Raw genomic sequence first — 22274 nt, forward strand, 5'->3', positions numbered from 1 at the left:
TGAAAAGTAGTGGCAAACTACTGAAAAGCAGTGGTAAAGTGCTGAAAAGTGTGGCAAAGTAATGAAAAGTTGTGGCAAAGTAGTTGCAAAGCACTGAAAAGTGTGGCAAAGTGCTGAAAAGTAATGGCAAAGTACTGAAAAGTAGTGGCAAAGTGCTGAAAAGTGTGGCATAGTACTGACAAGTTGTGGTAAAGTAGTGGCAAAGCACTGAAAAGTGTGGCAAATTACTGACAAGTTGTGGCAAAGTGCTGAAAAGTAGTGGCAAACTATTTTAAAGGAGTGGTAAAGTACAGAAAAGTGTGGCAAAGTACTGAAAAGTTGTGGCAAAGTGCTGAAAAGTAGTGGCAAAGTACTGAAAAATGTGGCAAAGTACTGAAAAGTAGTGGCAAAGTGAAGAAAAGTGTGGCACAGTACTGAAAAGTTGTGGCAGTGTACTGAAAAATGTGGCAAAGTACTGAAAAGTTGTGGCAAAGTGCTGAAAAGTAGTGGCAAAGTACTGAAAAGTTGTGGCAAAGTGCTGAAAAGTAGTGGCAAAGTACTGAAAAGTAGTGGCAAAGTGCTGAAAAGTGTGGCAAAGTACTGACAAGTAGTGGCAAAGTAGTGGCAAAGCACTGAAAAGTGTGGCAAAGTACTGAAAAATTGTGGCAAAGTGCTGAAAAGTAGTGGCAAAGTACTGAAAAATGTGGCAAAGTACTGAAAAGTAGTGGCAAATTGAAGAAAAGTGTGGCACAGTACTGAAAAGTTGTGACAGTGTAGTGAAAAATGTGGCAAAGTACTGAAAAGTTGTGGCAAAGTGCTGAAAAGTAGTGGCAAAGTACTGAAAAGTTGTGGCAAAGTGCTGAAAAGTAGTGGCAAAGTACTGAAAAGTAGTGGCAAAGTGCTGAAAAGTGTGGCAAAGTACTGACAAGTTGTGGCAAAGTAGTGGCAAAGCACTGAAAAGTGTGGCAAAGTACTGAAAAATTGTGGCAAAGTGCTGAAAAGTAGTGGCAAACTATTTTAAAGGAGTGGTAAAGTGCTGAAAAGTGTGGCAAAGTACTGAAAAGTTGTGGCAAAGTAGTGGCAAATTGCTGAAAAGTGTGGCAAAGTACTGAAAAGTGTGGCAAAGTACTGAAAAGTATAGCAAAGTACTGAAAAGTTGTGGCAAAGTGCTGAAAAGTAGTGGCAAAGTACTGAAAAATGTGGCAAAGTACTGAAAAGTTGTGGCAAAGTGCTGAAAAGTGTGGCAAAGTACTGAAACGTTGTGGCAAAGTAGTGGCAAAGCACTGAAATGTGTGGCAAAGTACTGAAAAGTTGTGGCAAAGTATTGAAAAGTAGTGGCAAAGTACTGAAAATTAGTGGCAAAGTGCTGGAAAGTGTGGCATAGTACTGACAAGTTGTGGCAAAGTAGTGGCAAAGCACTGAAAAGTATGGCAAAGTACTGAAAAGTTGTGGTAAAGTGATGAAAAGTAGTGGCAAACTACTGAAAAGCAGTGGTAAAGTGCTGAAAAGTGTGGCAAAGTGCTGAAAAGTTGTGGCACAGTGCTGAAAAGTAGTGGCAAAGTACTGAAAAGTAGTGGCAAAGTGCTGAAAAGTGTGGCATAGTACTGACAAGTTGTGGCAAAGTAGTGACAAAGCACTGAAAAGTGTGGCAAAGTACTGACAAGTTGTGGCAAAGTGCTGAAAAGTAGTGGCAAACTATTTTAAAGGAGTGGTAAAGTGCTGAAAAGTGTGGCAAAGTACTGAAAAGTTGTGGCAAAGTAGTGGCAAAGTGCTGAAAAGTGTGGCAAAGTACTGAAAAGTTGTTGCAAAGTCGTGGCAAAGTACTGAAAAGTATGGCAAAGTACTGAAAAGTTGTGGCAAAGTGCTGAAAAGTAGTGGCAAAGTACAGAAAAGTTGTGGCAAAGTGCTGAAAAGTAGTGGCAAAGTACTGAAACGTAGTGGCAAAGTGCTGAAAAGTGTGGCAAAGTACTGACAAGTTGTGGCAAAGTAGTGGCAAAGCACTGAAAAGTGTGGCAAAGTACTGAAAAATTGTGGCAAAGTGCTGAAAAGTAGTGGCAAACTACTGAAAAGCAGTGGCAAAGTGCTCAAAAGTGTGGCAAAGTACTGAAAAGTTGTGGCAAAGTGGTGGCAAAGCACTGAAAAGTGTGGCAAAGTACTGAAAAGTTGTGGCAAAGTGCTGAAAAGTAGTGGCAAAGTACTGAAAAGCAGTGGCAAAGTGCTGAAAAGTGTGGCAAAGTACTGACAAGTTGTGGCAAAGTAGTGGCAAAGCACTGAAAAGTGTGGCAAAGTACTGAAAAGCAGTGGCAAATTGCTGAAAAGTGTGGCAAAGTACGGAAAAGTTGTGGCAAAGTCGTGGCAAAGTACTGAAAAGTAGTGGCAAAGTGAAGAAAAGTGTGGCACAGTAATGAAAAGTTGTAGCAAAGTACTGAAAAATGTGGCAATGTACTGAAAAGTTGTGGCAAAGTGCTGAAAAGTAGTGGCAAAGTACAGAAAAGTTGTGGCAAAGTGCTGAAAAGTAGTGGCAAAGTACTGAAACGTAGTATCAAAGTGCTGAAAAGTGTGGCAAAGTACTGACAAGTTGTGGCAAAGTAATGGCAAAGCACTGAAAAGTGTGGCAAAGTACTGAAAAGTTGTGGCAAAGTGCTGAAAAGTAGAGGCAAAGTACTGAAACGTAGTGGCAAAGTGCTAAAAAGTGTAGCAAGTACTGACAAGTTGTGGCAAAGTAGTGGCAAAGCACTGAAAAGTGTGGCAAAGTACTGAAAAGTTGTGGTAAAGTGCTGAAAAGTAGTGGCAAACTACTGAAAAGCAGTGGTAAAGTGCTGAAAAGTGTGGCAAAGTAATGAAAAGTTGTGGCAAAGTAGTTGCAAAGCACTGAAAAGTGTGGCAAAGTGCTGAAAAGTAATGGCAAAGTACTGAAAAGTAGTGGCAAAGTGCTGAAAAGTGTGGCATAGTACTGACAAGTTGTGGTAAAGTAGTGGCAAAGCACTGAAAAGTGTGGCAAATTACTGACAAGTTGTGGCAAAGTGCTGAAAAGTAGTGGCAAACTATTTTAAAGGAGTGGTAAAGTACAGAAAAGTGTGGCAAAGTACTGAAAAGTTGTGGCAAAGTGCTGAAAAGTAGTGGCAAAGTACTGAAAAATGTGGCAAAGTACTGAAAAGTAGTGGCAAAGTGAAGAAAAGTGTGGCACAGTACTGAAAAGTTGTGGCAGTGTACTGAAAAATGTGGCAAAGTACTGAAAAGTTGTGGCAAAGTGCTGAAAAGTAGTGGCAAAGTACTGAAAAGTTGTGGCAAAGTGCTGAAAAGTAGTGGCAAAGTACTGAAAAGTAGTGGCAAAGTGCTGAAAAGTGTGGCAAAGTACTGACAAGTAGTGGCAAAGTAGTGGCAAAGCACTGAAAAGTGTGGCAAAGTACTGAAAAATTGTGGCAAAGTGCTGAAAAGTAGTGGCAAAGTACTGAAAAATGTGGCAAAGTACTGAAAAGTAGTGGCAAATTGAAGAAAAGTGTGGCACAGTACTGAAAAGTTGTGACAGTGTAGTGAAAAATGTGGCAAAGTACTGAAAAGTTGTGGCAAAGTGCTGAAAAGTAGTGGCAAAGTACTGAAAAGTTGTGGCAAAGTGCTGAAAAGTAGTGGCAAAGTACTGAAAAGTAGTGGCAAAGTGCTGAAAAGTGTGGCAAAGTACTGACAAGTTGTGGCAAAGTAGTGGCAAAGCACTGAAAAGTGTGGCAAAGTACTGAAAAATTGTGGCAAAGTGCTGAAAAGTAGTGGCAAACTATTTTAAAGGAGTGGTAAAGTGCTGAAAAGTGTGGCAAAGTACTGAAAAGTTGTGGCAAAGTAGTGGCAAATTGCTGAAAAGTGTGGCAAAGTACTGAAAAGTGTGGCAAAGTACTGAAAAGTATAGCAAAGTACTGAAAAGTTGTGGCAAAGTGCTGAAAAGTAGTGGCAAAGTACTGAAAAATGTGGCAAAGTACTGAAAAGTTGTGGCAAAGTACTGAAAAGTAGTGGCAAAGTGAAGACAAGTGTGGCACAGTACTGAAAAGTTGTGGCAAAGTACTGAAAAATGTGGCAAAGTACTGAAAAGTTGTGGCAAAGAGCTGCAAAGTAGTGGCAAAGTACTGAAACGTAGTGGCAAATTGCTGACAAGTGTGGCAAAGTACTGACAAGTTGTGGCAAAGTAGTGGCAAAGTGCTGAAAAGTAGTGGCAAACTACTGAAAAGCAGTGGCAAGTGCTCAAAAGTGTGGCAAAGTTCTGTAAAGTTGTGGCAAAGTGCTGAAAAGTAGTGGCAAAGTACAGAAAAGTAGTGGCAAAGTGCTGAAAAGCAGTGGCAAAGTGCTCAAAAGTGTGGCAAAGAACTGAAAAGTTGTGGCAAAGTGGTGGCAAAGTACTGAAAAGTGTGGCAAAGTACAGAAAATTTGTGGCAATGTGCTGAAAAGTAGTGGCAAAGTACTGAAAGGCAGTGGCAAAGTGCTGAAAAGTGTGGCAAAGTACTGAAACGTTGTGGCAAAGTAGTGGCAAAGCACTGAAATGTGTGGCAAAGTACTGAAAAGTTGTGGCAAAGTATTGAAAAGTAGTGGCAAAGTACTGAAAAGTAGTGGCAAAGTGCTGGAAAGTGTGGCATAGTACTGACAAGTTGTGGCAAAGTAGTGGCAAAGCACTGAAAAGTATTGCAAAGTACTGAAAAGTTGTGGTAAAGTGCTGAAAAGTAGTGGCAAACTACTGAAAAGCAGTGGTAAAGTGCTGAAAAGAGTGGCAAAGTAATGAAAAGTTGTGGCAAAGTGCTGAAAAGTAGTGGCAAAGTACTGAAAAGTAGTGGCAAAGTGCTGAAAAGTGTGGCATAGTACTGACAAGTTGTGGCAAAGTAGTGGCAAAGCACTGAAAAGTGTGGCAAAGTACTGAAAAGCAGTGGCAAATTGCTGAAAAGTGTGGCAAAGTACTGAAAAGTTGTGGCAAAGTCGTGGCAAAGTACTGAAAAGTAGTGGCAAAGTGAAGAAAAGTGTGGCACAGTAATGAAAAGTTGTGGCAAAGTACTGAAAAATGTGGCAATGTACTGAAAAGTTGTGGCAAAGTGCTGAAAAGTAGTGGCAAAGTACAGAAAAGTTGTGGCAAAGTGCTGAAAAGTAGTGGCAAAGTACTGAAACGTAGTATCAAAGTGCTGAAAAGTGTGGCAAAGTACTGACAAGTTGTGGCAAAGTAATGGCAAAGCACTGAAAAGTGTGGCAAAGTACTGAAAAGTTGTGGCAAAGTGCTGCAAAGTAGTGGCAAAGTACTGAAACGTAGTGGCAAATTGCTGACAAGTGTGGCAAAGTACTGACAAGTTGTGGCAAAGTAGTGGCAAAGTGCTGAAAAGTAGTGGCAAACTACTGAAAAGCAGTGGCAAGTGCTCAAAAGTGTGGCAAAGTTCTGTAAAGTTGTGGCAAAGTGCTGAAAAGTAGTGGCAAAGTACAGAAAAGTAGTGGCAAAGTGCTGAAAAGCAGTGGCAAAGTGCTCAAAAGTGTGGCAAAGAACTGAAAAGTTGTGGCAAAGTGGTGGCAAAGTACTGAAAAGTGTGGCAAAGTACAGAAAATTTGTGGCAATGTGCTGAAAAGTAGTGGCAAAGTACTGAAAGGCAGTGGCAAAGTGCTGAAAAGTGTGGCAAAGTACTGAAACGTTGTGGCAAAGTAGTGGCAAAGCACTGAAATGTGTGGCAAAGTACTGAAAAGTTGTGGCAAAGTATTGAAAAGTAGTGGCAAAGTACTGAAAAGTAGTGGCAAAGTGCTGGAAAGTGTGGCATAGTACTGACAAGTTGTGGCAAAGTAGTGGCAAAGCACTGAAAAGTATTGCAAAGTACTGAAAAGTTGTGGTAAAGTGCTGAAAAGTAGTGGCAAACTACTGAAAAGCAGTGGTAAAGTGCTGAAAAGAGTGGCAAAGTAATGAAAAGTTGTGGCAAAGTGCTGAAAAGTAGTGGCAAAGTACTGAAAAGTAGTGGCAAAGTGCTGAAAAGTGTGGCATAGTACTGACAAGTTGTGGCAAAGTAGTGGCAAAGCACTGAAAAGTGTGGCAAAGTACTGAAAAGCAGTGGCAAATTGCTGAAAAGTGTGGCAAAGTACTGAAAAGTTGTGGCAAAGTCGTGGCAAAGTACTGAAAAGTAGTGGCAAAGTGAAGAAAAGTGTGGCACAGTAATGAAAAGTTGTGGCAAAGTACTGAAAAATGTGGCAATGTACTGAAAAGTTGTGGCAAAGTGCTGAAAAGTAGTGGCAAAGTACAGAAAAGTTGTGGCAAAGTGCTGAAAAGTAGTGGCAAAGTACTGAAACGTAGTATCAAAGTGCTGAAAAGTGTGGCAAAGTACTGACAAGTTGTGGCAAAGTAATGGCAAAGCACTGAAAAGTGTGGCAAAGTACTGAAAAGTTGTGGCAAAGTGCTGAAAAGTAGAGGCAAAGTACTGAAACGTAGTGGCAAAGTGCTAAAAAGTGTAGCAAGTACTGACAAGTTGTGGCAAAGTAGTGGCAAAGCACTGAAAAGTGTGGCAAAGTACTGAAAAGTTGTGGTAAAGTGCTGAAAAGTAGTGGCAAACTACTGAAAAGCAGTGGTAAAGTGCTGAAAAGTGTGGCAAAGTAATGAAAAGTTGTGGCAAAGTAGTTGCAAAGCACTGAAAAGTGTGGCAAAGTGCTGAAAAGTAATGGCAAAGTACTGAAAAGTAGTGGCAAAGTGCTGAAAAGTGTGGCATAGTAGTGACAAGTTGTGGTAAAGTAGTGGCAAAGCACTGAAAAGTGTGGCAAATTACTGACAAGTTGTGGCAAAGTGCTGAAAAGTAGTGGCAAACTATTTTAAAGGAGTGGTAAAGTACAGAAAAGTGTGGCAAAGTACTGAAAAGTTGTGGCAAAGTGCTGAAAAGTAGTGGCAAAGTACTGAAAAATGTGGCAAAGTACTGAAAAGTAGTGGCAAAGTGAAGAAAAGTGTGGCACAGTACTGAAAAGTTGTGGCAGTGTACTGAAAAATGTGGCAAAGTACTGAAAAGTTGTGGCAAAGTGCTGAAAAGTAGTGGCAAAGTACTGAAAAGTTGTGGCAAAGTGCTGAAAAGTAGTGGCAAAGTACTGAAAAGTAGTGGCAAAGTGCTGAAAAGTGTGGCAAAGTACTGACAAGTAGTGGCAAAGTAGTGGCAAAGCACTGAAAAGTGTGGCAAAGTACTGAAAAATTGTGGCAAAGTGCTGAAAAGTAGTGGCAAAGTACTGAAAAATGTGGCAAAGTACTGAAAAGTAGTGGCAAAGTGAAGAAAAGTGTGGCACAGTACTGAAAAGTTGTGGCAGTGTACTGAAAAATGTGGCAAAGTACTGAAAAGTTGTGGCAAAGTGCTGAAAAGTAGTGGCAAAGTACTGAAAAGTTGTGGCAAAGTGCTGAAAAGTAGTGGCAAAGTACTGAAAAGTAGTGGCAAAGTGCTGAAAAGTGTGGCAAAGTACTGACAAGTTGTGGCAAAGTAGTGGCAAAGCACTGAAAAGTGTGGCAAAGTACTGAAAAATTGTGGCAAAGTGCTGAAAAGTAGTGGCAAACTATTTTAAAGGAGTGGTAAAGTGCTGAAAAGTGTGGCAAAGTACTGAAAAGTTGTGGCAAAGTAGTGGCAAATTGCTGAAAAGTGTGGCAAAGTACTGAAAAGTGTGGCAAAGTACTGAAAAGTATAGCAAAGTACTGAAAAGTTGTGGCAAAGTGCTGAAAAGTAGTGGCAAAGTACTGAAAAATGTGGCAAAGTACTGAAAAGTTGTGGCAAAGTACTGAAAAGTAGTGGCAAAGTGAAGAAAAGTGTGGCACAGTACTGAAAAGTTGTGGCAAAGTACTGAAAAATGTGGCAAAGTACTGAAAAGTTGTGGCAAAGAGCTGAAAAGTAGTGGCAAAGTACTGAAACGTAGTGGCAAAGTGCTGACAAGTGTGGCAAAGTACTGACAAGTTGTGGCAAAGTAGTGGCAAAGTGCTGAAAAGTAGTGGCAAACTACTGAAAAGCAGTGGCAAGTGCTCAAAAGTGTGGCAAAGTTCTGTAAAGTTGTGGCAAAGTGCTGAAAAGTAGTGGCAAAGTACAGAAAAGTAGTGGCAAAGTGCTGAAAAGCAGTGGCAAAGTGCTCAAAAGTGTGGCAAAGAACTGAAAAGTTGTGGCAAAGTGGTGGCAAAGTACTGAAAAGTGTGGCAAAGTACAGAAAATTTGTGGCAATGTGCTGAAAAGTAGTGGCAAAGTACTGAAAGGCAGTGGCAAAGTGCTGAAAAGTGTGGCAAAGTACTGAAACGTTGTGGCAAAGTATTGAAAAGTAGTGGCAAAGTACTGAAAAGTAGTGGCAAAGTGCTGGAAAGTGTGGCATAGTACTGACAAGTTGTGGCAAAGTAGTGACAAAACACTGAAAAGTGTGGCAAAGTACTGACAAGTTGTGGCAAAGTGCTGAAAAGTAGTGGCAAACTATTTTAAAGGAGTGATAAAGTGCTGAAAAGTGTGGCAAAGTACTGAAAAGTTGTGGCAAAGTAGTGGCAAATTGCTGAAAAGTGTGGCAAAGTACTGAAAAGTGTGGCAAAGTACTGAAAAGTTGTTGCAAAGTCGTGGCAAAGTACTGAAAAGTATGGCAAAGTACTGAAAAGTTGTGGCAAAGTGCTGAAAAGTAGTGGCAAAGTACAGAAAAGTTGTGGCAAAGTGCTGAAAAGTAGTGGCAAAGTACTGAAACATAGTGGCAATGTGCTGAAAAGTGTGGCAAAGTACTGACAAGTTGTGGCAAAGTGCTGAAAAGTAGTGGTAAACTACTGAAAAGCAGTGGCAAAGTGCTCAAAAGTGTGGCAAAGTACTGAAAAGTTGTGGCAAAGTGGTGGCAAAGCACTGAAAAGTGTGGCAAAGTACTGAAAAGTTGTGGCAAAGTGCTGAAAAGTAGTGGCAAAGTACTGAGAAGTGTGTCAAAGTACAGAAAAGTTGTGGCAATGTGCTGAAAAGTAGTGGCAAAGTACTGAAAAGCAGTGGCAAAGTGCTGAAAAGTGTGGCAAAGTACTGACAAGTTGTGGCAAAGTAGTGGCAAAGCACTGAAAAGTGTGGCAAAGTACTGAAAAGTTGAGGCAAAGTGCTGAAAAGTGGTGGCAAACTACTGAAAAGCAGTGGCAAATTGCTGAAAAGTGTGGCAAAGTACTGAAAAGTTGTGGCAAAGTCGTGGCAAATTACTGAAAATTGTGGCAAAGTACTGAAAAGTAGTGGCAAAGTGAAGAAAAGTGTGGCACAGTACTGAAAAGTTGTGGCAAAGTACTGAAAAATGTGGCAATGTACTGAAAAGTTATGGCAAAGTGCTGAAAAGTAGTGGCAAAGTACAGAAAAGTTGTGGCAAAGTGCTGAAAAGTAGTGGCAAAGTACTGAAACGTAGTGTCAAAGTGCTGAAAAGTGTGGCAAAGTATTGACAAGTTGTGGCAAAGTAGTGGCAAAGCACTGAAAAGTGTGGCAAAGTACTGAAAAGTGTGGCATAGTACTGACAAGTTGTGGCAAAGTAGTGGCAAAGCACTGAAAAGTGTGGCAAATTACTGACAAGTTGTGGCAAAGTGCTGAAAAGTAGTGGCAAACTATTTTAAAGGAGTGGTAAAGTACAGAAAAGTGTGGCAAAGTACTGAAAAGTTGTGGCAAATTGCTGAAAAGTAGTGGCAAAGTGAAGAAAAGTGTGGCACAGTACTGAAAAGTTGTGGCAGTGTACTGAAAAATGTGGCAAAGTACTGAAAAGTTGTGGCAAAGTGCTGAAAAGTAGTGGTAAAGTACTGAAAAGTTGTGGCAAAGTGCTGAAAAGTAGTGGCAAAGTACTGAAAAGTAGTGGCAAAGTGCTGAAAAGTGTGGCAAAGTACTGACAAGTAGTGGCAAAGTAGTGGCAAAGCACTGAAAAGTGTGGCAAAGTACTGAAAAATTGTGGCAAAGTGCTGAAAAGTAGTGGCAAAGTACTGAAAAATGTGGCAAAGTACTGAAAAGTAGTGGCAAAGTGAAGAAAAGTGTGGCACAGTACTGAACAGTTGTGGCAGTGTACTGAAAAATGTGGCAAAGTACTGAAAAGTTGTGGCAAAGTGCTGAAAAGTAGTGGCAAAGTACTGAAAAGTTGTGGCAAAGTGCTGAAAAGTAGTGGCAAAGTACTGAAAAGTAGTGGCAAAGTGCTGAAAAGTGTGGCAAAGTACTGACAAGTTGTGGCAAAGTAGTGGCAAAGCACTGAAAAGTGTGGCAAAGTACTGAAAAATTGTGGCAAAGTGCTGAAAAGTAGTGGCAAACTATTTTAAAGGAGTGGTAAAGGGCTGAAAAGTGTGGCAAAGTACTGAAAAGTTGTGGCAAAGTAGTGGCAAATTGCTGAAAAGTGTGGCAAAGTACTGAAAAGTATGGCAAAGTACTGAAAAGTATAGCAAAGTACTGAAAAGTTGTGGCAAAGTGCTGAAAAGTAGTGGCAAAGTACTGAAAAGTAGTGGCAAAGTGCTGAAAAGTGTGGCAAAGTACTGACAAGTAGTGGCAAAGTAGTGGCAAAGCACTGAAAAGTGTGGCAAAGTACTGAAAAATTGTGGCAAAGTGCTGAAAAGTAGTGGCAAAGTACTGAAAAATGTGGCAAAGTACTGAAAAGTAGTGGCAAAGTGAAGAAAAGTGTGGCACAGTACTGAAAAGTTGTGGTAGTGTACTGAAAAATGTGGCAAAGTACTGAAAAGTTGTGGCAAAGTGCTGAAAAGTAGTGGCAAAGTACTGAAAAGTTGTGGCAAAGTGCTGAAAAGTAGTGGCAAAGTACTGAAAAGTAGTGGAAAAATGCTGAAAAGTGAGGCAAAGTACTGACAACTTGTGGCAAAGTAGTGGCAAAGCACTGAAAAGTGTGGCAAAGTACTGAAAAAATGTGGCAAAGTGCTGAAAAGTAGTGGCAAACTATTTTAAAGGAGTGGTAAAGTGCTGAAAAGTGTGGCAAAGTACTGAAAAGTTGTGGCAAAGTAGTGGCAAATTGCTGAAAAGTGTGGCAAAGTACTGAAAAGTGTGGCAAAGTACTGAAAAGTATAGCAAAGTACTGAAAAGTTGTGGCAAAGTGCTGAAAAGTAGTGGCAAAGTACTGAAAAATGTGGCAAAGTACTGAAAAGTTGTGGCATAGTACTGAAAAGTAGTGGCAAAGTGCTGAAAAGTGTGGCAAAGTACGGAAAAGTTGTGGCAAAGTAGTGGCAAATTGCTGAAAAGTGTGGCAAAGTACTGAAAAGTGTGGCAAAGTACTGAAAAGTTGTTGCAAAGTCGTGGCAAAGTACTGAAAAGTATGGCAAAGTACTGAAAAGTTGTGGCAAAGTGCTGAAAAGTAGTGGCAAAGTACAGAAAAGTTGTGGCAAAGTGCTGAAAAGTAGTGGCAAAGTACTGAAACATAGTGGCAATGTGCTGAAAAGTGTGGCAAAGTACTGACAAGTTGTGGCAAAGTAGAGGCAAAGCACTGAAAAGTGTGGCAAAGTACTGAAAAATTGTGGCAAAGTGCTGAAAAGTAGTGGTAAACTACTGAAAAGCAGTGGCAAAGTGCTCAAAAGTGTGGCAAAGTACTGAAAAGTTGTGGCAAAGTGGTGGCAAAGCACTGAAAAGTGTGGCAAAGTACTGAAAAGTTGTGGCAAAGTGCTGAAAAGTAGTGGCAAAGTACTGAGAAGTGTGTCAAAGTACAGAAAAGTTGTGGCAATTTGCTGAAAAGTAGTGGCAAAGTACTGAAAAGCAGTGGCAAAGTGCTGAAAAGTGTGGCAAAGTACTGACAAGTTGTGGCAAAGTAGTGGCAAAGCACTGAAAAGTGTGGCAAAGTACTGAAAAGTTGAGGCAAAGTGCTGAAAAGTGGTGGCAAACTACTGAAAAGCAGCGGCAAATTGCTGAAAAGTGTGGCAAAGTACTGAAAAGTTGTTGCAAAGTCGTGGCAAAGTACTGAAAATTGTGGCAAAGTGCTGAAAAGTAGTGGCAAAGTACTGAAAAGTAGTGGCAAAGTGAAGAAAAGTGTGGCACAGTACTGAAAAGTTGTGGCAAAGTACTGAAAAATGTGGCAATGTACTGAAAAGTTATGGCAAAGTGCTGAAAAGTAGTGGCAAAGTACAGAAAAGTTGTGGCAAAGTGCTGAAAAGTAGTGGCAAAGTACTGAAACGTAGTGTCAAAGTGCTGAAAAGTGTGGCAAAGTATTGACAAGTTGTGGCAAAGTAGTGGCAAAGCACTGAAAAGTGTGGCAAAGTACTGAAAAATTGTGGCAAAGTGCTGAAAAGTAGTGGCAAACTATTTTAAAGGAGTGGTAAAGTACAGAAAAGTGTGGCAAAGTACTGAAAAGTTGTGGCAAAGTGCTGAAAAGTAGTGGCAAAGTACTGAAAAATGTGGCAAAGTACTGAAAAGTAGCGGCAAAGTGAAGAAAAGTGTGGCACAGTACTGAAAAGTTGTGGCAGTGTACTGAAAAATGTGGCAAAGTACTGAAAAGTTGTGGCAAAGTGCTGAAAAGTAGTGGCAAAGTACTGAAAAGTTGTGGCAAAGTGCTGAAAAGTAGTGGCAAAGTACTGAAAAGTAGTGGCAAAGTGCTGAAAAGTGTGGCAAAGTACTGACAAGTAGTGGCAAAGTAGTGGCAAAGCACTGAAAAGTGTGGCAAAGTACTGAAAAATTGTGGCAAAGTGCTGAAAAGTAGTGGCAAAGTACTGAAAAATGTGGCAAAGTACTGAAAAGTAGTGGCAAAGTGAAGAAAAGTGTGGCACAGTACTGAACAGTTGTGGCAGTGTACTGAAAAATGTGGCAAAGTACTGAAAAGTTGTGGCAAAGTGCTGAAAAGTAGTGGCAAAGTACTGAAAAGTTGTGGCAAAGTGCTGAAAAGTAGTGGCAAAGTACTGAAAAGTAGTGGCAAAGTGCTGAAAAGTGTGGCAAAGTACTGACAAGTTGTGGCAAAGTAGTGGCAAAGCACTGAAAAGTGTGGCAAAGTACTGAAAAATTGTGGCAAAGTGCTGAAAAGTAGTGGCAAACTATTTTAAAGGAGTGGTAAAGGGCTGAAAAGTGTGGCAAAGTACTGAAAAGTTGTGGCAAAGTAGTGGCAAATTGCTGAAAAGTGTGGCAAAGTACTGAAAAGTATGGCAAAGTACTGAAAAGTATAGCAAAGTACTGAAAAGTTGTGGCAAAGTGCTGAAAAGTAGTGGCAAAGTACTGAAAAATGTGGCAAAGTACTGAAAAGTTGTGGCAAAGTACAGAAAATTAGTGGCAAAGTACTGAAAAATGTGGCAAAGTACTGAAAAGTAGTGACAAAGTGAAGAAAAGTGTGGCACAGTACTGAAAAGTTGTGGCAGTGTACTGAAAAATGTGGCAAAGTACTGAAAAGTTGTGGCAAAGTGCTGAAAAGTAGTGGCAAAGTACTGAAAAATGTGGCAAAGTACTGAAAAGTAGTGGCAAAGTGAAGAAAAGTGTGGCACAGTACTGAAAAGTTGTGGTAGTGTACTGAAAAATGTGGCAAAGTACTGAAAAGTTGTGGCAAAGTGCTGAAAAGTAGTGGCAAAGTACTGAAAAGTTGTGGCAAAGTGCTGAAAAGTAGTGGCAAAGTACTGAAAAGTAGTGGAAAAATGCTGAAAAGTGAGGCAAAGTACTGACAAGTTGTGGCAAAGTAGTGGCAAAGCACTGAAAAGTGTGGCAAAGTACTGAAAAATTGTGGCAAAGTGCTGAAAAGTAGTGGCAAACTATTTTAAAGGAGTGGTAAAGTGCTGAAAAGTGTGGCAAAGTACTGAAAAGTTGTGGCAAAGTAGTGGCAAATTGCTGAAAAGTGTGGCAAAGTACTGAAAAGTGTGGCAAAGTACTGAAAAGTATAGCAAAGAACTGAAAAGTTGTGGCAAAGTGCTGAAAAGTAGTGGCAAAGTACTGAAAAATGTGGCAAAGTACTGAAATGTTGTGGCATAGTACTGAAAAGTAGTGGCAAAGTGCTGAAAAGTGTGGCAAAGTACGGAAAAGTTGTGGCAAAGTAGTGGCAAATTGCTGAAAAGTGTGGCAAAGTACTGAAAAGTGTGGCAAAGTACTGAAAAGTTGTTGCAAAGTCGTGGCAAAGTACTGAAAAGTATGGCAAAGTACTGAAAAGTTGTGGCAAAGTGCTGAAAAGTAGTGGCAAAGTACAGAAAAGTTGTGGCAAAGTGCTGAAAAGTAGTGGCAAAGTACTGAAACATAGTGGCAATGTGCTGAAAAGTGTGGCAAAGTACTGACAAGTTGTGGCAAAGTAGAGGCAAAGCACTGAAAAGTGTGGCAAAGTACTGAAAAATTGTGGCAAAGTGCTGAAAAGTAGTGGTAAACTACTGAAAAGCAGTGGCAAAGTGCTCAAAAGTGTGGCAAAGTACTGAAAAGTTGTGGCAAAGTGGTGGCAAAGCACTGAAAAGTGTGGCAAAGTACTGAAAAGTTGTGGCAAAGTGCTGAAAAGTAGTGGCAAAGTACTGAGAAGTGTGGCAAAGTACAGAAAAGTTGAGGCAAAGTGCTGAAAAGTGGTGGCAAACTACTGAAAAGCAGTGGCAAATTGCTGAAAAGTGTGGCAAAGTACTGAAAAGTTGTGGCAAAGTCGTGGCAAAGTACTGAAAATTGTGGCAAAGTGCTGAAAAGTAGTGGCAAAGTAATGAAAAGTAGTGGCAAAGTGAAGAAAAGTGTGGCACAGTACTGAAAAGTTGTGGCAAAGTACAGAAAAGTTGTGGCAAAGTGCTGAAAAGTAGTGGCAAAGTACTGAAACGTAGTGTCAAAGTGCTGAAAAGTGTGGCAAAGTATTGACAAGTTGTGGCAAAGTAGTGGCAAAGCACTGAAAAGTGTGGCAAAGTACTGAAAAGTGTGGCATAGTACTGACAAGTTGTGGCAAAGTAGTGGCAAAGTGCTGAAAAGTAGTGGCAAACTATTTTAAAGGAGTGGTAAAGTACTGAAAAATGTGGCAAAGTACTGAAAAGTAGCGGCAAAGTGAAGAAAAGTGTGGCACAGTACTGAAAAGTTGTGGCAGTGTACTGAAAAATGTGGCAAAGTACTGAAAAGTTGTGGCAAAGTGCTGAAAAGTAGTGGCAAAGTACTGAAAAGTTGTGGCAAAGTGCTGAAAAGTAGTGGCAAAGTACTGAAAAGTAGTGGCAAAGTGCTGAAAAGTGTGGCAAAGTACTGACAAGTAGTGGCAAAGTAGTGGCAAAGCACTGAAAAGTGTGGCAAAGTACTGAAAAATTGTGGCAAAGTGCTGAAAAGTAGTGGCAAAGTACTGAAAAATGTGGCAAAGTACTGAAAAGTAGTGGCAAAGTGAAGAAAAGTGTGGCACAGTACTGAACAGTTGTGGCAGTGTACTGAAAAATGTGGCAAAGTACTGAAAAGTTGTGGCAAAGTGCTGAAAAGTAGTGGCAAAGTACTGAAAAGTTGTGGCAAAGTGCTGAAAAGTAGTGGCAAAGTACTGAAAAGTAGTGTCAAAGTGCTGAAAAGTGTGGCAAAGTACTGACAAGTAGTGGCAAAGTAGTGGCAAAGCACTGAAAAGTGTGGCAAAGTACTGAAAAATTGTGGCAAAGTGCTGAAAAGTAGTGGCAAAGTACTGAAAAATGTGGCAAAGTACTGAAAAGTAGTGGCAAAGTGAAGAAAAGTGTGGCACAGTACTGAACAGTTGTGGCAGTGTACTGAAAAATGTGGCAAAGTACTGAAAAGTTGTGGCAAAGTGCTGAAAAGTAGTGGCAAAGTACTGAAAGTTGTGGCAAAGTGCTGAAAAGTAGTGGCAAAGTACTGAAAAGTAGTGTCAAAGTGCTGAAAAGTGTGGCAAAGTACTGACAAGTTGTGGCAAAGTAGTGGCAAAGCACTGAAAAGTGTGGCAAAGTACTGAAAAATTGTGGCAAAGTGCTGAAAAGTAGTGGCAAACTATTTTAAAGGAGTGGTAAAGGGCTGAAAAGTGTGGCAAAGTACTGAAAAGTTGTGGCAAAGTAGTGGCAAATTGCTGAAAAGCGTGGCAAAGTACTGAAAAGTATGGCAAAGTACTGAAAAGTATAGCAAAGTACTGAAAAGTTGTGGCAAAGTGCTGAAAAGTAGTGGCAAAGTACTGAAAAATGTGGCAAAGTACTGAAAAGTTGTGGCAAAGTACAGAAAAGTAGTGGCAAAGTACTGAAAAATGTGGCAAAGTACTGAAAAGTAGTGACAAAGTGAAGAAAAGTGTGGCACAGTACTGAAAAGTTGTGGCAGTGTACTGAAAAATGTGGCAAAGTACTGAAAAGTTGTGGCAAAGTGCTGAAAAGTAGTGGCAAAGTACTGAAAAGTTGTGGCAAAGTGCTGAAAAGTAGTGGCAAAGTACTGAAAAGTAGTGGCAAAGTGCTGAAAAGTGTGGCAAAGTACTGACAAGTAGTGGCAAAGTAGTGGCAAAGCACTGAACAGTGTGGCAAAGTACTGAAAAATTGTGGCAAAGTGCTGAAAAGTAGTGGCAAAGTACTGAAAAATGTGGCAAAGTACTGAAAAGTAGTGGCAAAGTGAAGAAAAAGTGTGGCACAGTACTGAAAAGTTGTGGTAGTGTACTGAAAAATGTGGCAAAGTACTGAAAAGTTGTGGCAAAGTGCTGAAAAGTAGTGGCAAAGTACTGAAAAGTTGTGGCAAAGTGCTGAAAAGTAGTGGCAAAGTACTGAAAAGTAGTGGAAAAATGCTGAAAAGTGTGGCAAAGTACTGACAAGTTGTGGCAAAGTAGTGGCAAAGCACTGAAAAGTGTGGCAAAGTACTGAAAAATTGTGGCAAAGTGCTAACATTTTCATACTAACATTTTCCCATGATTTTTTGCCTAGCCGTAGCATTAAATGACATCCAATTCCGACGAATATTCAGCCTACTGCCAAACAATTGCAGAATACACCAGTTCTCTTCCGATCACTGAAGTTAATCTGCATCGGACATGGTTAGAACTTTCATGGGAGACCGGCTGGTAATACCGCGTGCAGTAGGCTCATCACAAATTTTATTCTGCAGTACATAGTAAAATTTTTCCTGGATTCTTTGCCTAGCCGAAACAATTAATGACATCCAATTCCGACGAAAATTCAGCCTACTGCCAATCCATTGCAGAATACACCAGTTCTCGTTCGATCACTGAAATTAAGCTGCATCGGGCGTGGTTTGTACTTGCATTAGAGACTTGCAGGGAATATCAAGTGCAGTAGGCACATTGAAATTTTTATTCCACCGTACATACTAACTTTTTTCCGGAATTTTTTGCCTAGCCGAAGCAGTAAATGTTAACCAATTCCGACGAATTTTCAGCCTACTGACAAACCATTGCAGAATACACCAGTTCTCATCTGATCACTGAAGTTTTACTGCATCGGGCGTGGATGCATGGGAGACCGGCCTGGAATACCATGTGCAATAGGCTCATCAACATTTTTATTCCACCATCCATACTTACTTTTTCCCGGGATTTTTTGCCTAACCGAAGTATTAAATTACATTCAATTCCAACGAATATTCAGCCTACTGCCAAACCATTGCAGAATAGCAGTTCTCGTCCGATCACTGAAGTTAAGCTGCATCGGGCGTGGTTAGTACTTGCATGGGAGACCTGCTGGGAATACCACGTGCCTATCAACATTTTTATTCCACAATACATACTAACTTTTTTTCCGGAATTTTTTGCCTAGCCGAAGCAGTAAATGTTAACCAATTCCGACGAATTTTCAGCCTACTGACAAACCATTGCAGAATACACCAGTTCTTGTCTGATCACTGAAGTTAAACTGCATGGGCGTGGATGCATGGGAGACCGGCCTGGAATACCATGTGCATTAGGCTCATCAACATTTTTATTCCACCATCCATACTTACTTTTTCCCGGGATTTTTTGCCTAACCGAAGTATTAAATTACATCCAATTCCAACGAATATTCAGCCTACTGCAAACCATTGCAGAATACAGCAGTTCTCGTCCGATCACTGAAGTTAAGCTGCATCGGGCGTGGTCAGTACTTGCATGGGAGACCTGCTGGGAATACCACGTGCTTATCAACATTTTTATTCCACCATACATACTAACTTTTTCTCGGGATTTTTTGCCTAGCCGAAGTATTAACTTACATCCAATTCCGACGAATATTCAGCCTACTGCCAAACCATTGCAGAATACACCAGTTCACGTGTGATCACTGAAGTTAAGCTGCATCGGGCGTGGTCAGTACTTGCATGGGAGACCGGCTGTGAATACCACGTGCAGTAGGCTCATCAACATTTTTATTCCACCGTAAATACTAACTTTTTCCCGGGATTGTTTGCCTAGCCGAAGTACTAAATTACATCCAATTCCGACGAATATTCAGGCTACTGCCAAACCATAGCAGAATACACTAGTTCTCGTCTGATTACTGAAGTTAAGCTGCATCGGGCGTGGTTAGTACTTGCATGGGAGACCTACTGGGAATACCACGTGCAGTAGGCTCATCAACATTTTTATTCCACCGTACTTACTAACTTTTTTCCATGATTTTTTGCCTAACCGAAGCATTAAATGACATGCAATTGCAAGGAATCTTCAGCCTACTGCCAAACCAATGCAGAATACATCAGTTCTTGTCCGATCACTGAAGTTAATCTGCATCGGGCATGGATTGTACTTGCATGGGAGACCGGCTAGGAATACCACGTGCAGTAGGCTTATCACCATTTTTATTCCTCCGTACATACCATCTTTTCCCGGGATTTGTTTCCTAGCCGAAGTATTAAAATACATCCAATTCCGATGAATATTCAGCCTACTGCCAAACCATTGCAGAATACACCAGTTCTCGTCCGATAACTGAAGTTAAGCTGCATTGGGCGTGGTTAGTACTTGCATGGGGGAGCGGCTGGGAATACCACGTGCCGTAGGCTTATCAACATTTTGATTCCACTGTATATACCAACTTTTTCCCGGGATTTTTTGCCTAGCCGGAGCGTTAAACGACATCCAATTCTGACGTATATTCAGCCTACTGTCAAACCATTGCAAAACACACCAGTTCTCGTCCGATCACTGAATTTAAGCTGCATCGGGCGTGGTTAGTACTTGCATGGGAGACCGGCTGGGAATACCACGTGCTTATCAACATTTTTATTCCACCATACATACTAACTTTTTCTCGGGATTTTTTGCCTAGCCGAAGTATTATATTACATCCAATTCCGACGAATATTCAGCCTACTGCCAAACCATTGCAGAATACACCAGTTCACGTGTGATCACTGAAGTTAAGCTGCATCGGGCGTGGTCAGTACTTGCATGGGAGACCGGCTGTGAATACCACGTGCAGTAGGCTCATCAACATTTTTATTCCACCGTAAATACTAACTTTTTCCCGGGATTGTTTGCCTAGCCGAAGTACTAAATTACATCCAATTCCGACGAATATTCAGGCTACTGCCAAACCATAGCAGAATACACTAGTTCTCGTCTGATTACTGAAGTTAAGCTGCATCGGGCGTGGTTAGTACTTGCATGGGAGACCGGCTGAGAATACCACGTGCAGTAGGCTTGTCAACATTTTGATTCCACCGTACATAACAACTTTTTCCCGGGATTTTTTGCTTAGCCGAAACGTTAAACGACATCCAATTCTGAGGAGTATTCAGCCAACTGTCAAACCATTGCAGAACACACCAGTTCTCGTCCGATCACTGTAGTTAAGCTGCTTCGGGCGTGGTTAGTACTTGCATGGGAGACCTACTGGGAATACCACGTGCAGTAGGCTCATCAACATTTTTATTCCACCGTACTTACTAACTTTTTTCCATGATTTTTTGCCTAACCGAAGCATTAAATGACATGCAATTGCGAGGAATCTTCAGCCTACTGCCAAACCATTGCAGAATACACCAGTTCTCGTCCGATAACTGAAGTTAAGCTGCATTGGGCGTGGTTAGTACTTGCATGGGGGAGCGGCTGGGAATACCACGTGCCGTAGGCTTATCAACATTTTGATTCCACCGTATATACCAACTTTTTCCCGGGATTTTTTGCCTAGCCGGAGGGTTAAACGACATCCAATTCTGACGAATATTCAGCCTACTGCCAAACCATTGCATAATACACCAGTTCTCGTCTGATCACTGAAGTTAAGCTAACCGGACGTGGTTAGTACTTGCATGGGAGACCGGCTGAGAATATCACGTGCAGTAGGCTCATTAACATTTTTATTCCACATTACATATTGACTTTTTTCCATGATTTTTTGCCTAGCCGTAGCTTTAAATGACATCCAATTCCGACGAATATTCAGCCTACTGACAAACCATTGCAGAATACACCAGTTCTAGTCCGATCACTGAAGTTAAGCTCATCGGACGTGGTTATTACTTGCATGGGAGACCGGCTGAGAATACCACGTGCAATAGGCTCAACAACATTTTTATTTCACCGTACATACTAACTTTTTTCCCATGATTTTTTGCCTAGCCGAAGCATTAAATGTCATCCAATTCCGACGAATTTTCAGCCTACTGTCAAAGCATTGCAGAATACACCAGTTTTCGTCTGATCACTGAAGTTAATCTGCATCGGACATGGTTAGTACTTTCATGGGAGACCGGCTGGTAATACCGCGTGCAGTAGGCTCATCAAAAATTTTATTCCGCAGTACATAGTAACATTTTTCCTGGATTCTTTGCCTAGCCGAAACAATTAATGACATCCAATTCCGACGAAAATTCAGCCTACTGCCAATCCATTGCAGAATACGCCAGTTCTCGTCCGATCACTGAAGTTAAGCTGCATTGGGCGTGGTTTGTACTTGCATTAGAGACTGGCTGGGAATATCAAGTGCAGTAGGCACATTATCACTTTTATTCCACCGTACATACTAACTTTTTTCCGGAATTTTTTGCCTAGCCGAAGCATTAAATGTTAACGAATTCCGACGAATTTTCAGCCTACTGACAAACCATTGCAGAATACACCAGTTCTCGTCCGATCACTGAAGTTAAGCTCACCGGATGTGGTTAGTACTTGCATGGGAGACCGGCTGAGAATATCACGTGCAGTAGGTACATTAACATTTTTATTCCACTGTACATACTAACTCTTTCCCGTGATTTTTAGCCTAGCCGAAGCATTACATGGCATCCAATTCCGACGAATTTTCAGCCTACTGACAAACCATTGCAGAATGCACCAGTTCTAGTCCGATCACTAAAGTAAAGCTCACCGGACGTGGTTAGTACTTGCATGGGAGACCGGCTGAGAATACCACGTGCAATAGGCTCATCAACATTTTTATTTCACCGTACATACTATCTTTTTTCCATGATTTTTTGCCTAGCCGAAGCATTAAATGTCATCCAATTCCGACGAATTTTCAGCCTACTGCCAAACCATTGCAGAATACACCAGTTTCATCCGATCACTGAAGTAAAGCTCACCGGACGTGGTTAGTACTTGCATGGGAGACTGGCTGAGAATATCACGTGCAGTAGGCTCATCAACATTTTTATTCCACATTAAATACTAACTTTTTCCCATGATTTTTTTGCCTAGCCGTAGCGTTAAATGACATCCAATTCCTACGAATATTCAGCCTACTGCCACTCCATTGCAGAATACAACAGTTCTCGTCCGATCACTGAAGTTAAGCTGCATCGGGCGTGGATAGTACTTGCATGAGAGACCGGCTGGGAATATCACCTGCAGTAGGCACATTAACATTTTTATTCCACCGTGACGGTACATACTAACTTTTTCCCGGAATTTTTTGCCTAGCCGAATCATTAAATGTTAACCAATTCCGACGAATTTTCAGCCTACTGCCAATGCATTGCAGAATACACCAGTGCTCGTCCGATCACGGAAGTTAAGCTGCATCGGGCGTGGTTAGTACTTGCATTGCGTATTCTGCAATGGTTTGTCAGTAGGCTGAACATTTGTCGGAATTGGATGACATTTAATGCTTCGGCTAGGCAAAAAATCATGGGAAAAAGTTAGTATGTACGGTGGAATAAAAATGTTAATGTGCCTACTGCACGTGATATTCTCAGCCGGTCTCCCATGCAAGTACTAACCACGTCCGGTAAGCTTAACTTCAGTGATCGGACGAGAACTGGTGTATTCTGCAATGGATTGGCTGTAGGCTGAATTTTCGTCGGAATTGGATGTCATTTAATGCTTCAGCTAGGCAAAGAATCCAGGAAAAAAGTTACTATGTACTGCGGAATAAAATTTCTGATGAGCCTACTGCACGTGGTATTCCCAGCCGGTCTCCCTTGCAAGTACTAACCACGCCCGATGCAGATTAACTTCAGTGATCGGACGAGAACTGGTGTATTCTGCATTGGTTTGGCAGTAGGCTGAATATTCGTCGCAATTGGATGTCATTTAATGCTTCGGCTTGGCCAAAAATCATGGAAAAAAGTTAGTGAGTACGGTGG

General features: G+C 41.2%; 14 pseudogenes; 12 read left to right on the forward strand and 2 right to left on the reverse strand.

Moving 5' to 3' along the window:
* The first annotated feature begins 17982 nt into the window (after positions 1–17982).
* LOC146726320 (5S ribosomal RNA) lies at positions 17983–18102 on the forward strand (annotated as a pseudogene).
* A 96-nt stretch (positions 18103–18198) lies between these two features.
* LOC146726321 (5S ribosomal RNA) lies at positions 18199–18318 on the forward strand (annotated as a pseudogene).
* Positions 18319–18414: 96 nt separating this feature from the next.
* LOC146726322 (5S ribosomal RNA) lies at positions 18415–18534 on the forward strand (annotated as a pseudogene).
* A 95-nt stretch (positions 18535–18629) lies between these two features.
* LOC146726323 (5S ribosomal RNA) lies at positions 18630–18749 on the forward strand (annotated as a pseudogene).
* A 305-nt stretch (positions 18750–19054) lies between these two features.
* Positions 19055–19174, forward strand: LOC146726324 (5S ribosomal RNA; annotated as a pseudogene).
* A 96-nt stretch (positions 19175–19270) lies between these two features.
* Positions 19271–19390, forward strand: LOC146726325 (5S ribosomal RNA; annotated as a pseudogene).
* Positions 19391–19486: 96 nt separating this feature from the next.
* On the forward strand, positions 19487–19606 carry LOC146726326 (5S ribosomal RNA; annotated as a pseudogene).
* A 96-nt stretch (positions 19607–19702) lies between these two features.
* On the forward strand, positions 19703–19822 carry LOC146726327 (5S ribosomal RNA; annotated as a pseudogene).
* A 96-nt stretch (positions 19823–19918) lies between these two features.
* Positions 19919–20037, forward strand: LOC146726328 (5S ribosomal RNA; annotated as a pseudogene).
* A 528-nt stretch (positions 20038–20565) lies between these two features.
* Positions 20566–20685, forward strand: LOC146726329 (5S ribosomal RNA; annotated as a pseudogene).
* Positions 20686–20781: 96 nt separating this feature from the next.
* On the forward strand, positions 20782–20900 carry LOC146726330 (5S ribosomal RNA; annotated as a pseudogene).
* A 526-nt stretch (positions 20901–21426) lies between these two features.
* Positions 21427–21546, forward strand: LOC146726331 (5S ribosomal RNA; annotated as a pseudogene).
* Positions 21547–21859: 313 nt separating this feature from the next.
* Positions 21860–21978, reverse strand: LOC146726332 (5S ribosomal RNA; annotated as a pseudogene).
* A 96-nt stretch (positions 21979–22074) lies between these two features.
* Positions 22075–22194, reverse strand: LOC146726333 (5S ribosomal RNA; annotated as a pseudogene).
* Between the last annotated feature and the right edge of the window lie 80 nt (positions 22195–22274).

Source organism: Saccoglossus kowalevskii, unplaced genomic scaffold (assembly GCF_978046115.1).
Source record: "Saccoglossus kowalevskii unplaced genomic scaffold, keSacKowa6.1 SCAFFOLD_24, whole genome shotgun sequence".
NCBI lineage: Eukaryota > Metazoa > Hemichordata > Enteropneusta > Harrimaniidae > Saccoglossus > Saccoglossus kowalevskii.